This window comes from Elaeis guineensis, chromosome 13 (genome assembly GCF_000442705.2).
Source record: "Elaeis guineensis isolate ETL-2024a chromosome 13, EG11, whole genome shotgun sequence".
Classification (NCBI taxonomy): Eukaryota; Viridiplantae; Streptophyta; class Magnoliopsida; order Arecales; family Arecaceae; genus Elaeis; species Elaeis guineensis.
Window position 1 is genome coordinate 15,687,630 of NC_026005.2, and position 22,189 is coordinate 15,709,818.

Consider the following 22,189-nt stretch of genomic DNA (forward strand, 5'->3'; position numbering starts at 1 on the left):
CGGCACATTCCCCCGATCTTTGATCGATGGTCCCATGCTTGAGGCCGTTAGGAAGTCGATGCTTGACTGCACTCGAGAATGTTTCACTAGAGGAATAGTTGGCATAGTGCAGACTGTTCAGGTTCGACCGTGACTCCTGCTCTGGCCCGAACCTCCACTGATGGAGCTGCCGATGGTTTCGTCATAGCTCCATCGTCCCTCGCCGCCCCATCGTTAGCAGATGATGCCTCAGTCGGAAGAAGCGTTATCAGGGCTGACAATGCTAAGACTGGCTCAGCAACTGTTTCTAACAGAATGTCGGATTCTCCTGTCGGTACTGATGGAGTGACGATCCGACTCTTCTTCGACGGTCAGAAAGGTCTAGCTTCAGCTGCTGCCTTCTTTTTGGCAGCATGTGTGTGGATGTCGGTGGCTGACACTCGTGCCCTTGTCCACATCGCTGCAATCAAAATAAGTAGATCAGTACAAAACTTGGAAACAAACAGAAAGAAAAAGCGAAATGGCCGACTATGTTATACCTAAGGAAGTTACCGAACTTAGTCTGGCATCATAGAGAGTTTGTTCGATTATTAGCTCTCATTGTGGTAGAACTTTCATGTCTTTCAGTCTGAAGAAATCTTCGCTATCATTGGCATCCACCCGACTGTTCTCATTGAGGCTAGTTCTTGGATCACCCAAGCACGAAGAAAAACCCCAAGGAGAAGAAGAGGAGACAAAAAAAAAAGATTCTTCCATCCATAAATGGATGACGGAAGACTGGAGATAAAAGAAAGACCTTTCCTCAAGTTGAAGAACCACCAATCCTTGACTTTAGGATGAGGATGAAGGACAAAAAAAATTCAAAAGAGAGAAGGTTGAGATTCAGTCGGGATAAGCCGACATAATAAAACAAAGCTAATGATCAGCCGGATGGAGTTTGAAGCCAGTTGAGTAGGACAAAAACCATAATAGTCAAGAAGATTTCGAATGAATTTCAGAATCGAGAATCGAAGTCCGGTCCAAAGATCCTCGATATAAAATGCGACCTGGCCTAGAGGAGAAGAGTTAACCCGACTATCTGCACCAGGAGCAAAAAGCTGATACTGCTCTGGGATACGGTACTGTTCTCGGAGTCATTCAATATTGGGCCCAGATAAGGAAGAGGCTTACATTTTTAGATCCGAAAGAGTGTCGTCAGTCGGATTCTTCGACCGACTATCTCGAGAAGAAGAAGCCTTCTTACTCAGCATTGAAAAGGAGGACTAAAGAAGAAAAAAGAAAACCCTAAAAGAAAGAAAACCCTAAAAGAGAGAAGAAGAACTCAACCTGAAGCCAAAGGTGACGTGAAGAACAGGACTCAGAAGTTCCTAGTACTGGGGCAGCAGAACCTTCTGTTGCAGGAAAGTGACAAATGCAAAAGTGAAATTCAGATGAAAGTGACTTAATATATATAGGACCCCCCAATGGTCCGAATGAAATCAGGATCTCTTCAGATGTCGATACGTGGTGACATCGAGACCGACTATTGATTGGATGGTTCGACGCACCTACTCCCAGATCATGCCACCTCATCATTATCTGCATGAATAACTCAGGGCCAATAATATTTGGACACATGGCCAAGACCTATTAGTTAGAATCAAATCCGAATTTTTTGGGTGCCGAGTTGTCTTCCCAAAATGACAGTCTAATGATGATCTCACAGTTATTGAAATAATAAAATAGCTGGAGACCTCTTGTATTTAAAAAAATCATTAATGCCAGCAATCGAATCGAGACTCGAAACAGTACATGATGTAACAACTTCCTTCGTCCAACGTGACAAACCACATGACAATATGCACATCAGGCCATCTTGGACTTGGGAGTGGGGGCAACTGTTGGAATAATTCAACCAACCCCCGATTCTGACTATAGATCGACTTCATAAACACAGTACGCTAACTCACAATTAGTTGACCGACCGACAGTCAACAATTCTCAACCATCAGTAGACAACCACGATGACTCAGTTAGTTTCCAACTGATGATCATTGACATATCAGAGTACCGATCGATGTTCATTCAAATCTACCGATATATAGTCGGCTTATCTTCCCACGATCACATAAGGTCAGAATATACGAAACCTACACATCTAACCATTATAAACAATTATCAACTACATATCATGGTCATTAGTGGATATAAACAGTCCATTAATTTTAGTACCATAAAAGGCGGGACCACATATTCGACGGTTACATCTGAATCACCTATAAAATAGAGGTAAATGAATAGCATGGGTAAGATAATTTTGGACTAAAACTCTGTCATTTCAAATATTCTTCATCTGCTGTTCACTACTCCCCACTGACTTAAGCATCGTAGGGTCTCTGTTGGACATAATTTCAGTCTGTGAAGATTTTATTTTGCGGGTGCTTTTCATCAACGACAGGCATAATAGGGGATTGACCGCAACAAGATGTATATGTGATAATACAAATGTAATATATGTAGATATAGTTATGTATAAGATACATAATCTAATTTGACATTGCATGAGATGCATGTTATTAGATGTAAATATACATCAGATGCATAAATGATCAAATTTATTTTAGATAAGATATAAATTGGTTGGATTAATCGAAATCATCTTGAGATAAGGTTGTCCTGGCATAATGGAGATTATGCTGAATAGTTGTCCTAGGATGATGTGAGATGAGACCATTTAATTTAAAATTCTATATTCATGTATGAGATATATGATTAAATATTTATATATGAAAGTAGTTTCAACATCCAAACTACCTCATGTTCATAATGTACTTAATTAAGGATCTAAAATTGAAAATTTAAGATCTTAATCTTAAGCATAAAACATGAGGGTTTGGATTTGGATAGTTCAATTAGGTCTGATAATTCGATTACTTTTGGATAATCGATTAGTACATGATAAGACTAAATCGAGATGAGCGATTGACCTAATCCAATCAAGAGTTGATTAGGATTAGGTCAAGAGGGCTCGAGATCTACCCAATAATTTTAGATTGGTCACATCGATTAACAGCTACATATTGAATCAATTAACTCAAAGACCTGATTTGGCTCAGTGGCTCGAGTCTGAGTTACATAAGCTAACTTATTTGAAATTGATTGACCTATTGGTGTCTAAGAAAAATGATTTGATTTGACCTAAAGAGAAGTAGTTATTTAATTGATTCCATTCATTGATCTGATCAATTTATTAGTGTCTAAGAAAAGTAACGGAAGACCCCCATCGATCTTATACTTTTCTGACTTGTTTGGTTGATTAGTCTTGATGTAGTTGCATAGTGATTCGAGCTAGCCCAAATCCTTAGGGTTAGTCATAACCGTTATGACTAATTAGGATTAAAGAGATCTAAATTTTAAATCTCCTCATTAATATTAAGTCGAGGGGTCTTCCACCATTGTAGAGTACTGTACCCTTTCTAATATTGACTGTTCTTGATTGGATATAGTGGTTCAGTTGCATCAGAGGAGAAGCAATCACTCTATTGGCATGAGATGCAATGGGATAGAGATGGAGTTGGGACCAAGATCTATTAGGTGAGGATCCAATGATGACTTTACTTGTGCTCATTGGTGGGTCTGACTTTACTAAAAAATAAGCCTAAGATCTGCAAGGTGAGATCTTAGGACTTAGAGACTAAGTCCGCTATAATTTGCTTGAAAAATATTGGACAAGAGTATTCCACTCATTGGTTGAGATATTTACTAAGATCTGTCAGATGAGGTGGTATGCCAATCAGTGGGACCGCAGTATCCATTAGAAATCCTTATCATGAAGCATTTTCTTCTCTCTATCCGAGGAGTATAAGAAATTTGAGAAAATAGTAGGAGCCAATTTATTTTAGAACTCTCTAGAATAAATTTAAAATCAAGTACAAATATTTAACTAGAATCTCTACTCTCTAATAGAATTAAAAATCAGCTTTCAATCCTCACAACTTTAGAACCAATTGACTAACCGATCAAGTTATAAAGACTGGCTTAGGAACTTAAAATAGTTTTAAGCTTCGAAAAGTTGAGCTAACCAAGATATCCCTAAGTCACCAAACTATCCAACATTGACCAAAGGATAATCAGTTCATGATCATTGTTTGACAATGATCAAAGACTCACTACTATAGAAAGGGGCTATGATAGTGGTTTCGAATCGTTGCTGTAGCCAAATACCCATCGTAGCCTACCTTAGTGGTTACGTAACCTCTGCCACTGCCGCTGTAATCTATCGCAGTGATTGTTGCAGTGGTTGCTGCAACTGCTGCCATATATGGTATAACAGTGGTTACTCAACAGTTGCTATAAGAAACTGTATAACAGTGATTTTTCAACCATTGCTATTGATTAGCTATAGCAGCAATTATCCAACCGCTGCTATAGCTCTCTAGAGCAGTGGTTATCTAACTGCTGCTATAACCTCTATAGCAGTGGTTCTACAATCGTTGTTATAGATTCTATAGCAGCAGTTTCATAATCCCTGCTATATCTTCTATAGCAGCGGTTACGAAATCACTACCATATTTTTAACTATGGTAGTAATTTTACAACCATTGCTACAGACGTACGGCAACGGTTTGTCAACTACTGCGATAGATTTTGGCAGCGGTTTGCATAGAGCTACGGCAGTGATTGGCATAGTTATGGCAGCAGTTGTGCAACCATTATCATAGCCTATTGACCAGCAAACAAAATTAAAATTATCATTTTTTATTATTTTTTATCTAATAGACATAGTTCAATATGTAATTACTCAAGACTAAAACTTGTAAGAACAAAAAAATCTCACATAAAATTTAATAACAAGTATAATATTTTTCAAATACTCAAATTATATTACTCAAAATATATTACAATATATCTCAAATAAAAATAAAATATATAAAAAATTTGATAAATCAAAATCCTCCTCTCTAAGAATCTCATCATCATCGGAAGGAGCTGAAACAGGATCGAGAAGGGCTGTAGCAGAAGCAGAAGGGGTTGTAGCAAGAGCTAGAGGGGTGGGAGCTGAAATGCTAGCCAACATATCCTGAATGCTTGAAAAATCAGCTCTAAGATGAGTAGACAGCTGTGTCACTATAGCAGACATGATGCTCTGTAGAAAAGATGCACACTCCTTAGCCTGAGATGCGTGCTCTTGAGCCTGAGCTGCCTGCGCCAAGGCCTCGTCAAGCTGCTCCCAATTGACGACCCCAGAAGCATGTGAGGAGATTTGTTGGAGCATGATCCCGGCTCCTCCCACAGACTTGGGTGCAGTAGAACCAGCAATGAACAAATCTGGAGACTTCTGGACTCGATCAAAGGCCCTTGACGAAATTAGTCTGGTTGCTGTCTTCTTCGTCAGCCTTTCGTTCCAGATGAAGAACGCCTCTAAGATCATCTCTAAAAAATCCAAGATCTGGTACCCAACCAGATCAGACCTGGACCAAGATTTTTTAATTCATAGATCTCAAATCAGGGTGTTCTAGATAGGGAAGAAGGTAGATAAAACCAGACCTTGCAGATCTATCCCGCTGCAGCCTTTCCTGTAGATCTATTGATGGAGATCTCACCCGCACCTCAAATGACCTCAGATCAACTCCAGATCTGAGAGAAACTTGTACCAACCATTTCTCAAGAGATTTTAAGTTCTGGACCTGATGTTTGGATGGCTGTAAGAGAGGGAGAGAGAAAAGAGGTGGCGGCACAAAGGGGGAGGGGCTAGCGCCTCCCCTGCTTTTCTTTCCTTTTTGGGACCTGGCGGCAAGAAACCCTAGGGTTTCTTGCTCCTGGGGCATGGAGAATAGCTGGAGAGAGAGGGAGAAGATAGAGAGAGACTTGAGAGAAAGAGTCTTATATTCTTTGGCTTAATCAAACCCATACAGTGCATGTATATATAAACACAGGGTCAAGTGACCCAAACCCAAAACTCCCTTGACCAACTCTATGGGAGATTAGGTTAACCCAAGCTCATGTACACCCATGACTCGACCTAATCTCACCTATCCTGGGCTTAGACTTGGCCCATAAAGAGTTGGTCCCTTGAGGCTCACATAACCTAGACCTCAAGAACCCGAAAGGCCCACAGCCTTTCAACCTAGGGCCCAACTAGCCCTAGAGCCTCCATGAAGCCCTCATGCATGATGGACCTTGACCTTAGCCTTGGTCCCCTGGGCCTTGGGCACACCACCTGGATCATAACAATCTCCATCTTGATGTCCTAAAGCCTCAACCAGCTCCACTCTGTCCATCAGCCGAATCAGCTCAACACATCTCTGAAAGCTGTCCCATGGAAGTACCTTCATAAGTGCATCAACTGGGTTCTCCTTGGTGTGTACCTTTACCAGCTCCACCTCGCCATCCTCCACAAGCTCCCTGATCCGATGATACCGAATGTTGATGTGCTTTGTCCTTGCATGATAGACTGAGTTCTGTGCTAATAGAAGTGCACTCTGGCTGTCACAGTGCATTCTAATGGCCTCCTGAGTAAGGCCCATCTTCGTCAACAAATCTTTCAGCCAAATTGCCTCCTTAGCTACTTCTGTCAGCCCGATGTACTCTGTCTCTGTAGTGGATAGGGCCGTGATAGGCTGTAGACTCGATCTCCAAGAAATAGGACCTCCATACAGGCTAAAGATGAAGCCTGTCGTAGACCTCCGGATATCCACATCTCCATCAAAGTCTGCATCTACATAACCGCCAATCAGCCCCTGAGCCTTCCTGGATATGTCAGAGTATCCCACTGCACCTCCTCGCTGTCTGTAGCAGATGCCAACTCCAACTGAACCCGTCAGGTATCTGAATATCCACTTCAGAGCTCTCCAATGCTCCCTGCCAGGCTGCGCCATGAACCTGCTAACCTGACTCACTGCATGAGCGATGTTTGACCTACAACAGACCATCGCATACATCAAGCTCCCAACTCCTGAAGCATAAGGAACTGTCTCTATCTCCTGAGCCTCCACCTCAGTCTGTGGTGCCATGGTCTTCGAGGGTCTGAAGTGACCGGCAAGTGGCAGCTCCGTCGGCTTTGCTCCCTTCATCTCGAACCTCTCTAAGACCTTCTATATGTAGCCCCCTTGAGATAGATGCAGCACCCTCCGGGCTCGGTCTCTGAAAATCTCCATGCCTAGGATCTTCCTTGCAGGGCCCAAATCCTTCATCTCAAACTCTCGAGATAAGGATGCCTTCAGATCCTGCACAACCTTCCTACTCTTGCATGCTATAAGCATGTCATCCACATACAAGAGTAGGAACATCCTAGAACCATCCTCAAGAGACTGAACATAAACACAGGGATCAAATTCGCACCTGAAAAATCCAATGCTGCGTGCATAGGAGTCGAACCACTTGTACCATTGTCTCGATGACTGCTTCAGCCCGTACAGTAACTTCTGCAACAAACAAACCTTTTCCTTTGATCCTGGATCCCTGAAACTGGGTGACTGCTCCATGTAAATCCTCTCCTCTAAATGCCCATAGAGAAACGCCGTCTTGACATCCATCTGCTCCAGCTCTAAATCCTGAGCTGCTATAATGCTCAGCAACACTCTGATGGAAGTATGTCTGATGATGGGAGAGAAGACCTCGCTGAAGTCGATGCCTTCCTTTTGGGAGTATCCCTTGGCCGCTAACCTCGCCTTGAATCTGATACCTCCCTGCTCTGAAGGCCCTTCCTTGCGACTGTAGACCCATTTGCAGCCAATAGGCCTCTTCCCCTGTGGCAACTGCACCAATCATCACGTCTGGTTCTGGTGGAGAGACTGCATCTCCTCGGACATCGCCTGGACCCACCGCTCTCTGTCCTGGCTCTCAATAGCCTCCTGATATGTATATGGGTCTTTATTCGCTGTCACCAGGACATATGACAGTATCTCCTCGAAGCCATATCGGTCCGGTTGCCTGATGGTCCTCTTGGGCTTGTGTAGGGCAACACTGATATCAGTCCTCGATCCAGCTCGCTTCTGCTAGACCTCTTCACCTCGATCATCCGTCTGAGTCCTCTCCACCTGTGGAGACACCTTAGGTAGGTGCTCCACTTGAATGTCATGTCCTCCAGTAGTACCTGCAAAAGGCAAAATCAAAGAGGTAAGCTGTCCAGCAGCGCCCTGCTGGACCTCCTCCTGCTCCTACTGCTCCTCCATGCCTGCTCGCCTCCGTAGAACTGACTCCTCATCAAAAGTCACATCCTGACCAATGATGACCTTCTTTTTCAAAGGATCCCACAGCCTGTATCCCTTAACTCCTCGCGGATAGCCTAGAAACACCGTCTTGCGTGATCTAGCGTCTAGCTTGCTCCGCTCACCAGCTCCAATGTACACATAGGCCGTGCACCCAAATACCCGTAGATGGCCCAGCCCAACTGTCCTCCCAGACCACACCTCCTCTGGAAGCCTGCCATCCAACCTGGTGTGAGGTGACCGATTGACCAAGTAACCCGCTGCGTCAACTGTGTCAACCCAGAACATCTTTGGAAGCCCTACCTGCAGCCTCATGCATCGTGCCTTTTTCAGAAGTGTTCTATTCATCCTCTCGGCCACCCCATTCTGCTGTAGAGTCCCCTTAACTGAGAAGTGTCTCCTGATCCCACACTCCTCAGTAGTCTTGGAACTCTCTGCTGGTGTACTTTCCGTCATTGTCTGACCTCAGACACTTCACGCTCCTCCCCTGCTCCTTCTCCACCTCAGCTCTCCAGATCTTGAACTTGGTGAAGACCTCTGACTTCCCTCTCATGAAGTAAATCCAGAGTTTTCTTGAGAAATCATCAATCAGGGTCATGAAGTATCTGGCCCCATTCCTCGCTGAAACTGGGGCTGGTCCCCACACATCCGTGTGTACTAACTCCAAAGGGGCTGCACTGCGAGTTGTACTGATGTTGAATTGAACTCTCCTCTGCTTTTCCATCTGGCAAGGCTCACAGATCTCCCCTGTAGCACCATCCTCCAGATCAGAGATGAGTCCTCTCCTGCTCAACTCCCTCAGCCCCTTGTCACCCATGTGGCCTAGGCGGTAGTGCCACATCCTGGAAGCCCCCTGTTGGTCCTGTGCTGCAGCTGCTGCATCAGACTCTTCGGTCACCACAGATCCCTCCATGCGATAGAGATTATTGTCCAACCTCCTGCCTCTCATCACCACCATAGCTCCATTGGAGATGTTTAATACTCCGCTTCTAGCCCTACTGCTGAAGCTGTATCCACTGCACTCCAAGTAGCCTAGTGACACCAGATTCTTTTTCAGCTCCGGGACGTGCTTTACATTTGTCAATGTTCTCACAATCCCATCAAACATCCTCACCCTGACTGTCTCTATCCCAGCCACCTTGCAAGGATGATTGTCGCCTAGAGTCACTGATCCCTCATCTGTCTTGGTGTATGTCGCAAACCAAGACCTGTGTGGTGTGTAGTGATGTGAGCACGCAGAGTCTAGTGTCCACTCCTCTATGTAATGCTTGTGACCATCTGATACCACAAGTAGATCATCCTCCACCTGCTGCCCAGCAACTGCACTCACTGATTCTGAGCCACTTCTTTCTCTTTTCTTGCTCTTCCATAGTGGACATTCTTGCTTGAAGTGCCCGAACTCGTTGCACTTGAAGCATTTCATCTCTTTTTTTCCCTTCCTGGACTTGGACCGCCCCCTGGACTTGCTTCTGCCTCTGCCTCTACCTGTCCTCTCCCCTACTGCCAAACCCTCCTGGGGAGCCCGATCTCTGGTCAACTTTTTCTTTTGCTCATTAGACCTCAGCACCGAGACCATGTCCTCATATTCCAGAGTCTCCTTGCCGTAGAGTAATGTAGTCACCAAAGAGTCATATGATCCTGGCAGCGAATACAAAAGCAACAGGGACTTATCCTCCTCATCCAGCTTCACCCCGATATTCATCAACTCTGTGCACAATTGGTCGAACCTCTGAATGTGACCAATCACATCAGATCCCTCCTGCATCCGAAGACTGTACAACCTCTTCTTCAGCATTAGCTTGTTGCACATATTCTTTCCCATATACATGGTGTGCAACTTCGACCAAAGGCCCTTTGGGGTCTTTTCTTCCAGCACTGAATACAACGCCGCATCCGCCAAACATCTTCTGATCACCGAGCATGCTTTCTTCTCCAACGATGCCCACTGTCTATCTGTCATTCCCTCAGGCTTCTCATCCAAAGCCTGATCCAGATCTGCTTGCACTAGAAGATCCTTCACCCAGATTTTCCACATGAAAAAATTCTCCTTACCATCAAACTTCTCGACATCGACCTTCATATTACTGCCCATGACTGGATCCAAGCCAAACAAGCAATATAAAATCAAGAAGTGTAGAATATACCTTGATGGTACCTTACTGAAAATTTTTAGCACTTGGGATCTTCAACTTCTCGTGCTTGGAACCGCTTCCTCACCAATGTGGCTCTAATACCAACTGTTGGAGCATGATCCTGGCTCCTCCCATAGACCTTGGGTGTAGCAAAACCAGCAACGAACAAATCTGGAGACTTCTGGACTCGATCAAAGGCCCTTGACGAAATCAGCCTGGTTGTTGTCTTCTTCGTTAGCCTTTTGTTCCAGATGAAGAACGCCTCTAAGATCACCTCTAAAAAATCCAAGATCTAGTACCCAACCAGAATAGACCTGGATCGAGGTCTTCCAATTCGTAGATCTCAAATCGGGATATTCTAGATAGGGAAGAAGGTAGATAGAACCAGACCTTGCAGATCTGTCCTGCTGCAGCCTTTCCTGTAGATCTGTTGATGGAGATCTCATCCGTGCCTCAAACGACCTCAGATCAACTTCAGATCTGAGAAAAGCTTGTACCAACCTCTTCTCAAGAGATTCTAGGTCCTGGACCTGATGTTTGGATGGCTGCAAGAGAGGGAGAGAGAAAAGAGGTGGCGGCACAAAGGGGGAGGGGCCAGCGCCTCCCCTGCTTTTCTTTCCTTTTTGGGACCTGGCGGCAAGAAACCCTAGGGTTTCTTGCTCTTGGGGCATGGAGAATAGCTGGAGAGAGAGGAAGAAGAGAGAGAGAAACTTGGGAGAAAGAGTCTTGTATTCCTTGACTTAATCAAACCTATACAGTGCATGTATATATAACACAGGGTCAAGTGACCCAAACCCAAAACTCCCTTAACCAACTCTATGGGAGATTAGGTTAACCTAAGCCCATGTACACCCATGACTCGACCTAATCTCACCTATCCTGAGCCCAGACCTGGCCCATAAAGAGTTGGTCCCTTGAGGCCCACATAACCTAGACCTCAAGAACCCGAAAGGCCCACAGCCTTTCAACCTAGGGCCCAACTAGCCCTAGAGCCTCCATGAAGCCCTCATGAATGATGGACCTTGGCCTTAGTCTTGGTCCCCTGGGCCTTGGGCACACCACCTGGATCACAACAAGATGCTCGTCTCAGATCAGTAGCTCGTCGATATATGTTCGGGCTCGTAACAAATCCTCCTAGAGTGCTCAGGTCCCACGACCTGAGACAGATGGTCATGGGGGCCAGAGGTGTCCGGGCCCTCGCTCACAAGTGCATCTAACTACTTTTGTAATTATAAATTTAAATTAAAATCTTATAAAAAATGCTATAATACTAATCATATTAATCATACTTCAGTTATTACTTATAAAATTTTTTTCGATTGCGGCATTCATCACTTGCCTTTCTTGTCCGTACGATTTGCTTGGAAGATGGCACTACGGTTGGGCATCACCCCCTCTCTTGTTAGCTATAACAATCAATTAGCTTGTTAGAAATATGCAAAAACAATAATTCAATAACTTGTAAACTAAAGGGTTAAAATTTATTACCTCTTTGTATACATGACTGGCCATAGACTCATGGTCGAGAATGTGCATATACTCCTGAGCAGCCCGATTCTCCTAATTCTGACGAGATGTAGCCTAAAAAGTATTTAAATCACATAAGTTAAAATTAAATACAATTGTCAGTATAATAAAAAATTCACAAGTTACAAATTAAACCTGAAAATCTTGGCTCCTCCAATGCCTGGCCATTCGCTCCCACTGACTCGGGGAACAATCCTAGATCCAAAGAACAAGCTCCTCCTCTGTGTCCCTATGATCCTCTAGCCACCCTTTGTGAAGCTTGATCTTGTAGTTTCGATATAACTCTCCAATCTTCTACAGTCAGATATCTCGAGTCCTCTCATAATCTGGCAAGTAGTACCTCCACTGCATAAAGTTATCAGAAGTCGGTTATGAAATTATTCTAATCAAATATAGTGTAAACATATCACATACATATATATATATATTTAAGATACACTTACCCAAATCTCCTCCTACATCCGGTCCTTGACACCAACATCCATCAATATCGGGAATGATGTTGGACCGTCTCACAAGCATACTGAAAAAGGAAAGCATCTCCCACGTGGTCTCCCCTCCTGACCTCCCCTCCTGATCATACTCTATCATGATCTGATGCTGGCGGTTCCACACATACGGCATGCATATGGGACCACGAAATGTCCTACTAGATGATGCACCTGCAATGAAAATACATTAAGAATATATAAGAGTGTGCAATAGCTATACAAAAACTAAATAAATAAATAATTGACACAATAAAAATTTACTCTCACTGAGATCGTGTGATGTGGATGCCAATGGAGCCTCATTGATGGGTAGAGTATGTGTCGGAGATGTATAGGCTAATGACGTGGCTGCCGGTGGAGGCTCAGATGTGCCGGTGGGAGGAGTATGTGCCTATGAAGCCGAAGCCCAAGTTGATGCGGAGGTGGATGGAGTATGCACCGACAGCGGCTCAGATGCCGAGCTCTGCATAGCCTATCGAAGGATGGGGGTGAAAGCTAGATGACAGTTCAGTGCCATCGTGATCTACAACGTTAATAAATATTAACAAATATAACATGTTGTTGAGCAATAACACTAGTAGAGCATCAATAAATAAATACTAATATTTATACCAGGATCTTGAACTCATCACCTACTGGCATCTACAATATAGACATCACCATTGCTTCTAACAAATATATCTGGAATCTTGACAACATCAGATAAGTCTTGTCCTAGAGGAACACTTTGTATGCATGGTCCAATATTATCATCAACCTCGGTATCATTAAAGATATGCCTAGGCACCATCTTCACAATAACACCCCATTGAGATTTCAAGGGATCACTAACGTAGAAGACTTGACTAGTTTGGAAGGTAAGTATATATAATTCTTTAGTGTGGAGATGGCGTTGCATGTTGACAAGAGTAAAACCGTACTCATTAGTCTTCATTTTTAACTGAGATAACATGTCCAACCAATCACATTTCATCGAAGCAACCCTCCCTTTAAAGTAGTTGTTCAAGATGACTATCTTCTCTACAATCTCATAATAGTTTAGATCCTTCGTACGAAGCTGTGAATTTTTCGAGCTAGCATAACATCCAGTGGTGGGGCTTAACATCACACCACTATTTTGTGTTGTCATATTTATGGCTCAACTGTGAATATTGAACCTGTAGCCATTAATGATGAGTATTTTGTACTCATGTACGGTGCAATTAGGTCCCATTGAAAGAGCATGCACTTTATGGCTCACATCATCCGGGACTAATCTCCATACCTAAGAAGATGACACCTAATTAGTAAACATATTCAAATAGAATATACAAGATAGAAATATGCATTCATTTACATGATCTTTGAATCACTCAGGAAACTCCTTGTTATGTATTTTCTCTTTTTTCCGCATACTAAGAATACTGTATTTTACTCTTATGACTTCTTTGTATTTGCTGCATAAGGAATAAATTTAATTGTAATGGGATATTTTCTTCTAAGTAATGAGAAATAAATAAGGCTGAGTGACTCACCTTATGTACGGCTCAATGACATCATAATTGAGCAATACGTAATGGTGCACCTTGTCCCTTTCCTTAAGGCTCATATCTGTGAGGTAGTATGAAGTAGGAAATTCACTTGATTATGGAATAGACTCAAATGTAGGCTTAATTAGCTCATACTGATCATCTTGATTCCTCATTGACTGATTATGACCAATCAGACCGGCATATTAATTTTTTTTAAGATATAATTTTGTACTTGATCGAATTAATTAGGATAATTAATTTTATTCATGTAGTGTGTGTCCATAAATTGTCTAAGTAATTAATAGATGATAATGCATATTCTCAAGAGTTGAGAATTTGAGGCATGTGTCATCGATAGTTAATTTTTAAATTACTTTCAATCGAATGATCATCACGAAGATAGTGATTGATTTGATAAGATTGGTGCATGGATCGCTTTTCTTAGGATGGGCGAGTCTCGAGTCTATAGTATGGAGATACTGGAACGAGAGTGCGTGTGGTTGTTAGAAAATAACGATATTAAGCATGACCAACAGGAGAAGTTACTTGGATGTCTACTCACTCATTAATAAATTTTTCGATACTATAGTTGTGTGATTAGTTTTTATAGCTGCGGTACTTCGGCTATTCATAATGAGGTTGCTGTACTTTGACTGTACTATAACTCGATCTCCTAGCCATATGAAGCTTTAAGATATATGTTAGCTACAGTAAATTTATTGTAGGAGTAGGATGTGCATCTAGATGGGATCTATCGATCTTCGTAGTAAAGGAGCATGCACTTCTATGTGATTTATGAGATTGAGTTCGAAAGACCTTGGCCAAGGTACATTGAATGTTGGAAAAAAGTTTTTATTAGGTTTCATCAATGAACTCAAGTCGAATAAAACTTACATATGATAGATGATGGAGTTTGATAAGTTTCTATAACTTCCATCTTATCAAAACTTACAATAAAAGAACTGAATCACACAGTAACTACACTTAGAGGTTCATCATTCTATTCTGCTGGATTGTCACTACATATTGCTAGATATCATTGGTGAATTATAGAATCAACGAGAATTATTTTGATGATGAATAATTTTTGATTGGTGAGTTAGAATTATTTCAATTAATGAAAAAAAATTTTAATGATATTTTGATGGAGGTCAAAATATTTCTCACTATCAAATAAAATAGAACCTATAGGATCACCCATAAAAGAGATTCTGACTGATCGAACTGTCAAATCATGATTTTGAATCACAAATCGTAAGCGATCATAATTATCAATTTGATTGATGATTGGATTTAAATATAAAAGTTACATTGAGAACTTACTAAGAGTTAGTAAGTTATAGGAGGACTAAATTATAATGATTATAAATTATTTGATTTGATCAAATATATGGATTGAAACTTAATCAAATTAAATTAGATTTAATTTGATTAGTTTTGATTTGAGTTTGACTTAAATTAAGTTTCATAAGTCTAATGAGATTAGACCTAATGAATACTTGATCCAAATCTATCTAGATTAGGTTTGACCTAATCTTTATCCATGTTTGATTTGGATTAGGTCTTAGTCAAATTAAATTAAATTAAATTTGATTAGATATGATTTTAATTTGATTTGTATTGAATTTTATTAGTCGAATGGAATTAGACTTAACCTAATCTAAATTGGAATCCAATCTACACTTGGTTTTAAACTTGACTTTAAACAAATCAAACTAGGAGATTATCCATTAAATCCCCATGCCCCTTAAGCATCTCACACCCCTATTTTCTTGGCATAGAAGGTGTTCAATGTGAGAAAAGAGAGTAGGCGTGAGAAAAGATGGGTGTGGAGATTTTCTAGGGAGAGGGTAGGCGGCAACTAATAGGAGAGTCCTGTCCTTATCCAACTCCCAACAAATCCGAGTTTGAACTTCAAACAAATAGGGATTATTGTGTGTGCGTCCTATCTAGATGAGATCAAGGTGGAATGCCCCAAGAAAAAGGGAGTTTGGCATGGAGAAGCAAGACATGCCCAAGGTGTTGGGCATGTGGCCTTTCAACGTGCATAAGGTGGGATGCCCCTCTCATGATCCTTCTTTCTAACAACCAAGTTGTTGGTTGTTGAAGGTAGTTCCTTTCTCTCTCCCTTGTCCAAGAGTTGGACATGATTAAATCAGATTTGATTTGATTTAATTTTTTTAGTCTGTGAGATGGACGGTTCTCCTTTACTTTTTCTAGATCTAGTCCAAGGGTTGGATAAGAATAGAAGAAGAAAGAGATTAGATCCCTTATCTTCTTTAGTATATCCTTGATTTTTTCTTGAGAAGAGAAAAATAAAAAAAAATCAGATGTGATCTGATTTTATCATCTTCTTATAGATCTAATTGATTCTCTTGAGAAAAGAATCAAAAGATTAAGCTGATTCGACAATTCAGAGAGCGATCTCTGTCAGAAAACTAGCACCTCAGTGAGTTCGAATCCTGATCAGATCAACCTCTGTGGATATCCATAGAGGCCAAATGCATATGCGGCTCTGTAGGAATCTTACTAGATTACCACGGATCATCGGATCACGATGAAGATCTATCCATGCAAAGATAAAGGTCTAACTTTAAATCTGATTTTATTTTTCAGCATCTTAATTTCAGCACTTGAATATTTCTGACATGTGTAGATTAGATCTATATTTATGCATGTTAGATTTAAAATTATTTTAAATCTAAGTCAAGTTCAAATTTTACTGCATTTATGATTTTTAAAAGTTAAAAATGTGCATGTTCTAATATCTATATGCATATCCCGGATGTATGACATCCTTCGGTAGCAAGGTTAGAGTATTTACATAGCATTTATCCAAAATTTTTATAAATTACTTTCAAATATATTAAAAATTTTATAAATAATTTTAAAAATAAAAAATTTGATCATACAAAAAGTTATTATCTATACTGTGTACACCGGCATGATTGTGCATCATGATCACTTATTCCTAAAAACATGCACCGAGATGAGCATTCAAGGAATGGAGCCCATGGCTCCTGCTTCGAAGAACCAGGTGCAATGTTCTTATGAGCTGGTAGTGCATCAACTTCAGGCCACATTAACGGGTATTAAAGCTTTAACTGACCCTCATGTGGATGTGGTGCCTGATCTTGCAAGTCTAATGCGACTGATACTCGTGTGGATGATGTGCCTGATCATTCCAAATCTAATGTAACTTCACTTTCCTCATGAAGCTTTTAGTTTGGAATTGTAAGAGGGCTTTGAAGCCTTCCTTTGTAAATTATGTAATGTCTCTTATTTGGATCCATCAGCCAGATATACTTTGTTTATTAGAAACTCATCTTGAACATCCTGTTCAATCTCGAGTTGTTCATTTTTTGGGTCCTTGGTGGGAGTGCTATGCTATTCTTGCTGTTGAGTTTTCAAGGGGGATTCTTATAGCATGGCGTAAAAACTTAGGGAATATTAATTTCATGCATGCCGATAGATAAGTTGCTTTTGAGGTAATATCTATTCCTAATTAACCAACTTGGATTTTAGGTGTTGTTTATGCAAGTACATCCTTGGATATGAGGCATCAAGTCTGGTATCAGGTTAATCAAGTTTTGGGCATTCATTCTCCGATGCTCCTTGTTGGGGATTTCAATTGCATTCTTCACCCTGATGATAAGCAAGGAGGAAAGCCTTTTAAACTTCATCGAAAGGTTAGAGACTTTAGAGCCTTTATTAGGACTAATGGATTTATTGATCTAGGATTTAGGGGTCCTCGATTTACATGGTGTAATAACCAGTATGGCTTGTCTAGGGTATGGGAGAGGTTGGATTGAGCCTTTGCACCTGGTTCGTGGTTAGATCATCATCTTGAATCAATTGTTTTACATCTTACTCGATTTGCTTCTGGTCATTGTCCCTTACTAATATCTATAATTGACAAGGTTAGTAGAGGTCCCATTCTCTTTCATTTTGAAAAATTTTGGATGACTTATCCTGGGATTGTAGATGTGGTTCAACAAGCTTGGCAATGTTAGAATCACTGCTCACCGAGGGTGAAGTTTTCTTTATTACTTGCTAATGTTCACAGAGCGATGCACCTCTGGAAACAAAGGATTGGGAATATATTTACTTGGGCCAACCAGTTCTATGATTAGATTTATGATTTGCAGATGTAGGAGGATGTGGTGACTTGTCTAAACAAATGCATTTACATCTGTTGCATCTCTTACAAGAGTATCATAAAATGCTTCAAAGCCAAGAGATTCTATGGCAATAGAAGTCTTGTTAATGTTGGTTGAGGGAGGGAGACTCTAATACTAAATTTTTCCATCAAGCTACAATACTTTGGTGGAGGACTAATCGAATTCACAGTATTTGCAATAATGATGGTGTGGTAGTCACTAATGAGAATCAGATCACTGATATTTTAGCCCCTCATTTTATTCACTGATGGTCCGTAGATCAGAATCTTGAGGCTCTTCAGACTCCCTTCTTATCTCTTATGATTACTAATCTACAGAATGATGATCTTGTAGCTGACATATCTGATGACGAGGTTGAGCAGGTGGTTAGATCCTTGCATCCATATAAGGCACCTAGCCCTGATGGATTTTCACCTCTATTTTTTTAGCACTTTTGGCAAATCATCAAGCTAGAGGTTCTACATGCCATTAGGGATTTTTTTTGTAACTTTTTCTATACCTCAATCTTGGAAGCAAACCAATATTATTCTTATCCCCAAGAAGGTTAATCCTACTAGTGTTACACATTATCGACTAATCAGTTTGTACAATACTATATATAAGATTGTTACCAAAGTATTGATCAATCACTTTAAGGCTACTCTTCCAAATCTCATCTGTGAGAAGCAAGAGGCTTTTGTGCCTGGTAGGTCTATTATTAATAATATTCTATTTGCTAGAGAAGTGCTGCATTCAACTGTCAGAGCATCATATTCTAGGAGTTTAATGATGATCAAATTTGATAAGGAAAAAGCTTATGATAGGGTTCATCAATAATTTCTCTTTCAACTCTTTTATTTATTTGGCTTCCATTCTAAGTTTGTGAGGTGGGTCCAGACTTATGTATCTCATCCTCAATTTTTTTTACTGATTAATGGTTCTCCTTTGGAGTGGTTCATCGGATCTCAGGACGTTCGACAAGGGTATCCATTATCTTCTTAGCTTTTCATCCTATGTTTTGAAAGCTTCTCTAAGTTTTTGCATCGTGCTGTGTATTCTCATATTCTAAAAGCATATCAGCCATAGAATGGATCTTCTATTTCTCATATTTTTTATGCAGATGATTGCCTTCTTGTGGCCAAAGCAATGGTTAAGGATGCTGCTTGCCTTGCCACTATTATTGATACTTATTGTATGTACTCTGGTCATGTCACGCCCCCGATCTGAGATTTTGAATCGAGGATCATGGCAACCGCCGCATACTCATAGAAAACTCTTCCCATAAGCATGCAAGGCATCTTATCATACTATCCTAAAACAACAGCGGAATAATTAGTCAACAATTTAAATCTAAAATATAACGATCTAAATTTTTTTTCTTTAATATCTCAATAAATTCAACAACAATTCAAAGACTTTGCATCAAATTCAATAAGCCTTTCAATCCAAAATAAAAGTATGAAGATTCTGCTTCTGATCACTCTTCCATTCATATCTTGTATCATCTTAATTCCTCAACATCTGTAAAAATAATAAAATAGAAAGTAATGAGCTAGACAGCCCAGTAAGCAATGATCACTTTTCAATAGATTCCATCAGCATTTAAGTAAATCATCATTTATAAAAAATAAGCATATAAAGTTCATCAATTCGAAATCAATTTCAATTATGCAACATAATTCATGCCAAATTCATTTCTTTTTCGAAAATTCAAGTTTCTTTCCAAATTTCAATTTCTTTTGTTCTTCAATTTCTTTTCGTCAACCATGAGCTATGACCATATTTTTCCTATGGCAGGGTCATAATACCACGTATCTGCTTGCGGTAGGCTGCGAATCATCTGGCAGCCATGTCCTTTAGAACCGCTGGTCTCGCTGGCGGTTTGTCGCTGGTCTCTCTGGCGACATGTCGCTGGTCTCGCTGGCGACATAAACCCTCAGGACAATCAATTGCCAACGTACATGCCCCCATTGGCAGGGTCCTTTACATAGTCAGGTTGTCAATTCTTATTGTTTCTTATATCATAATTCTTCATAAATCATGTTTCATATTCTAATTTCGATAATAAAACATATAATCATGTAGTATCGAAATCAATCAATATAATGCATCATGAAATCAATATATTCAATCATGCTTCATCATAACATTTCAAATAAGATATTTTCATAACAAAATACCATTCATCCAATTCATGCATCGTTTCACAAATCATGTCAGAAGAATACATTATAATTTGCTGATAAATCTAAAAAAAGTGAAACATTACTTACCTCGAACGCATTCCAATAAATCCACATAATTCTATAAATTTTTTTTCAAAAATTCTATTCGTAGATCATATCGCGATATCCCATTATCAAACATCCACAATCCTATACAGAATCAATTTCAATAATTAGAAAGAATACGAATACCATATTTCAACAGTTTAGATTGGGTCCGATCATCTAATTTCATCTAATCAAAATCTAATTAGGACCTAAACGATCCAAAGTTTGACTATCTGATCAAATCAGATTCGAAGTGATAGGATCGAAGTTTCTTCATCGATTTCATAAAATCAAGTAGAGAGAGAAAATCAAAGGAGAGAGAATTCATGAGGTACAATTCGAACTGATCAGGTGACACAATCCAACATTACGATTGGTCCAATATCTCAATTGATGAAATCAACATGATCAAATCAAGTCATGACTAGATCGGGATCATGGATGATCAAATCTAAAGATTCATGGTCTGATTAAGGTGGGTGCCAGTACGCTGTCTGACAATCATGGATCAGGATTCTTCATTAGAATCAGATCATGCTTATTAAAAGAAATTTCTTCATTCACTAACCTTTTTAGAGAGAGAATCAATCAAGAGAGAATATTTTAGAGAGAGAAAATTCTAGAGAGAGAAAATTTTAGAGAGAGAAAATTCATCTTGGATTCTTCAGACAATATGATTCAACAAATTCTAATCGATCGGATCAAATCATGCTGAAATTATCATGTGGACAATTCAATAAAATTATGAGAAATAAAATCTAAAAATACCTAACCTGATCAAAGTGGATGTCGGTGTATCGTCCGACGATCACAGATCAAAAATTCATTACGAGAATCATTTAAATTCATCATCATTCTTCTCAAAATTCTAAAAATCTTAGGAGAGAGAAATAATCTAGAGAGAGAATTCTAGAGAGAGAAAGTAGAGAGAGAAAGTCCAATTCTAGAGAGAGAAAATGCTAGTTCAGGCTGAAGAGAGAGAGGGAAGAGAGAGAAACTCTCTTTCTCATATTTTATTATTTATATCATTATTTATTAATTTATTTAATTTTTTTCTTTTCTTTTCTCTCTCTTTTTTTTTCTTTTTCTTCACGGAAGAGAGAGGAGAAAATCCTATTTATTATTATTATATTATTATCATTTTATTTTTCTTCTTTCTTCTTTTTTTTTTCTTTTCCTTTTTCTTTTCTTTTTCTTCTTCTTCTTTTCTTTTTCTTTTCTTTTCCTTCTTCTTCTTTTCTTTTTCTTTTTCTTTTCCTTCTTCTTCTTCTTCCTTTTCTTTTCTTCTTCCCGTGGACTTGTTTTGGGCTGAAACAGGGGACCTTGAGGTCTCCTTATTGGGTGGCCGGCCGGCGGCGCAGCCAGCGTGGGGCGGCCGTCGGTAAGAGGAGGGTGACTCGCCGATAAGAAGAGGGCCAAAATCGGTGGTCGGCGACGACCACCGACGTCGAAAATCAAAGAAAAATGAGCAAAATATAGAGGTTCTTCCGCAATAAAATCCGGCGACTCCGGTCGCCGGCGAGCATGCACACTGGCATGGAAAGGAAGGGGAAGAAGAGAGGAGGGGGAGGAGGCTTACCTCCGACGCCGGCGAGGCTTTTCCGACGAGAAATTGGACGGCACAGGGACGGTCTTCCACGGGATTTTTCCGACGATTGCCGCCGTCTGAGCTTGTGATCTTTGGTGGAAGGGAGAGAGGAGGGATCTCCTCCTTAAATAGGGCCGGAGGGAACTTGTTTCCGACTCCGATTAGGAGCCGGTGAATGGAGGAAGAAGACTCCCTTCGGGAGTTCTTCTCCTCTATTTTCTGTTTGTTTTTTTTTTTTTTCGTTTGGGCTGGCTGGGTTATCACAGGTCAGGCTGTTAATTTTTCTAAATCTTGCATCACTTTTAGCCCATCTACCCCTCTCGCTATCAAATCATCTAT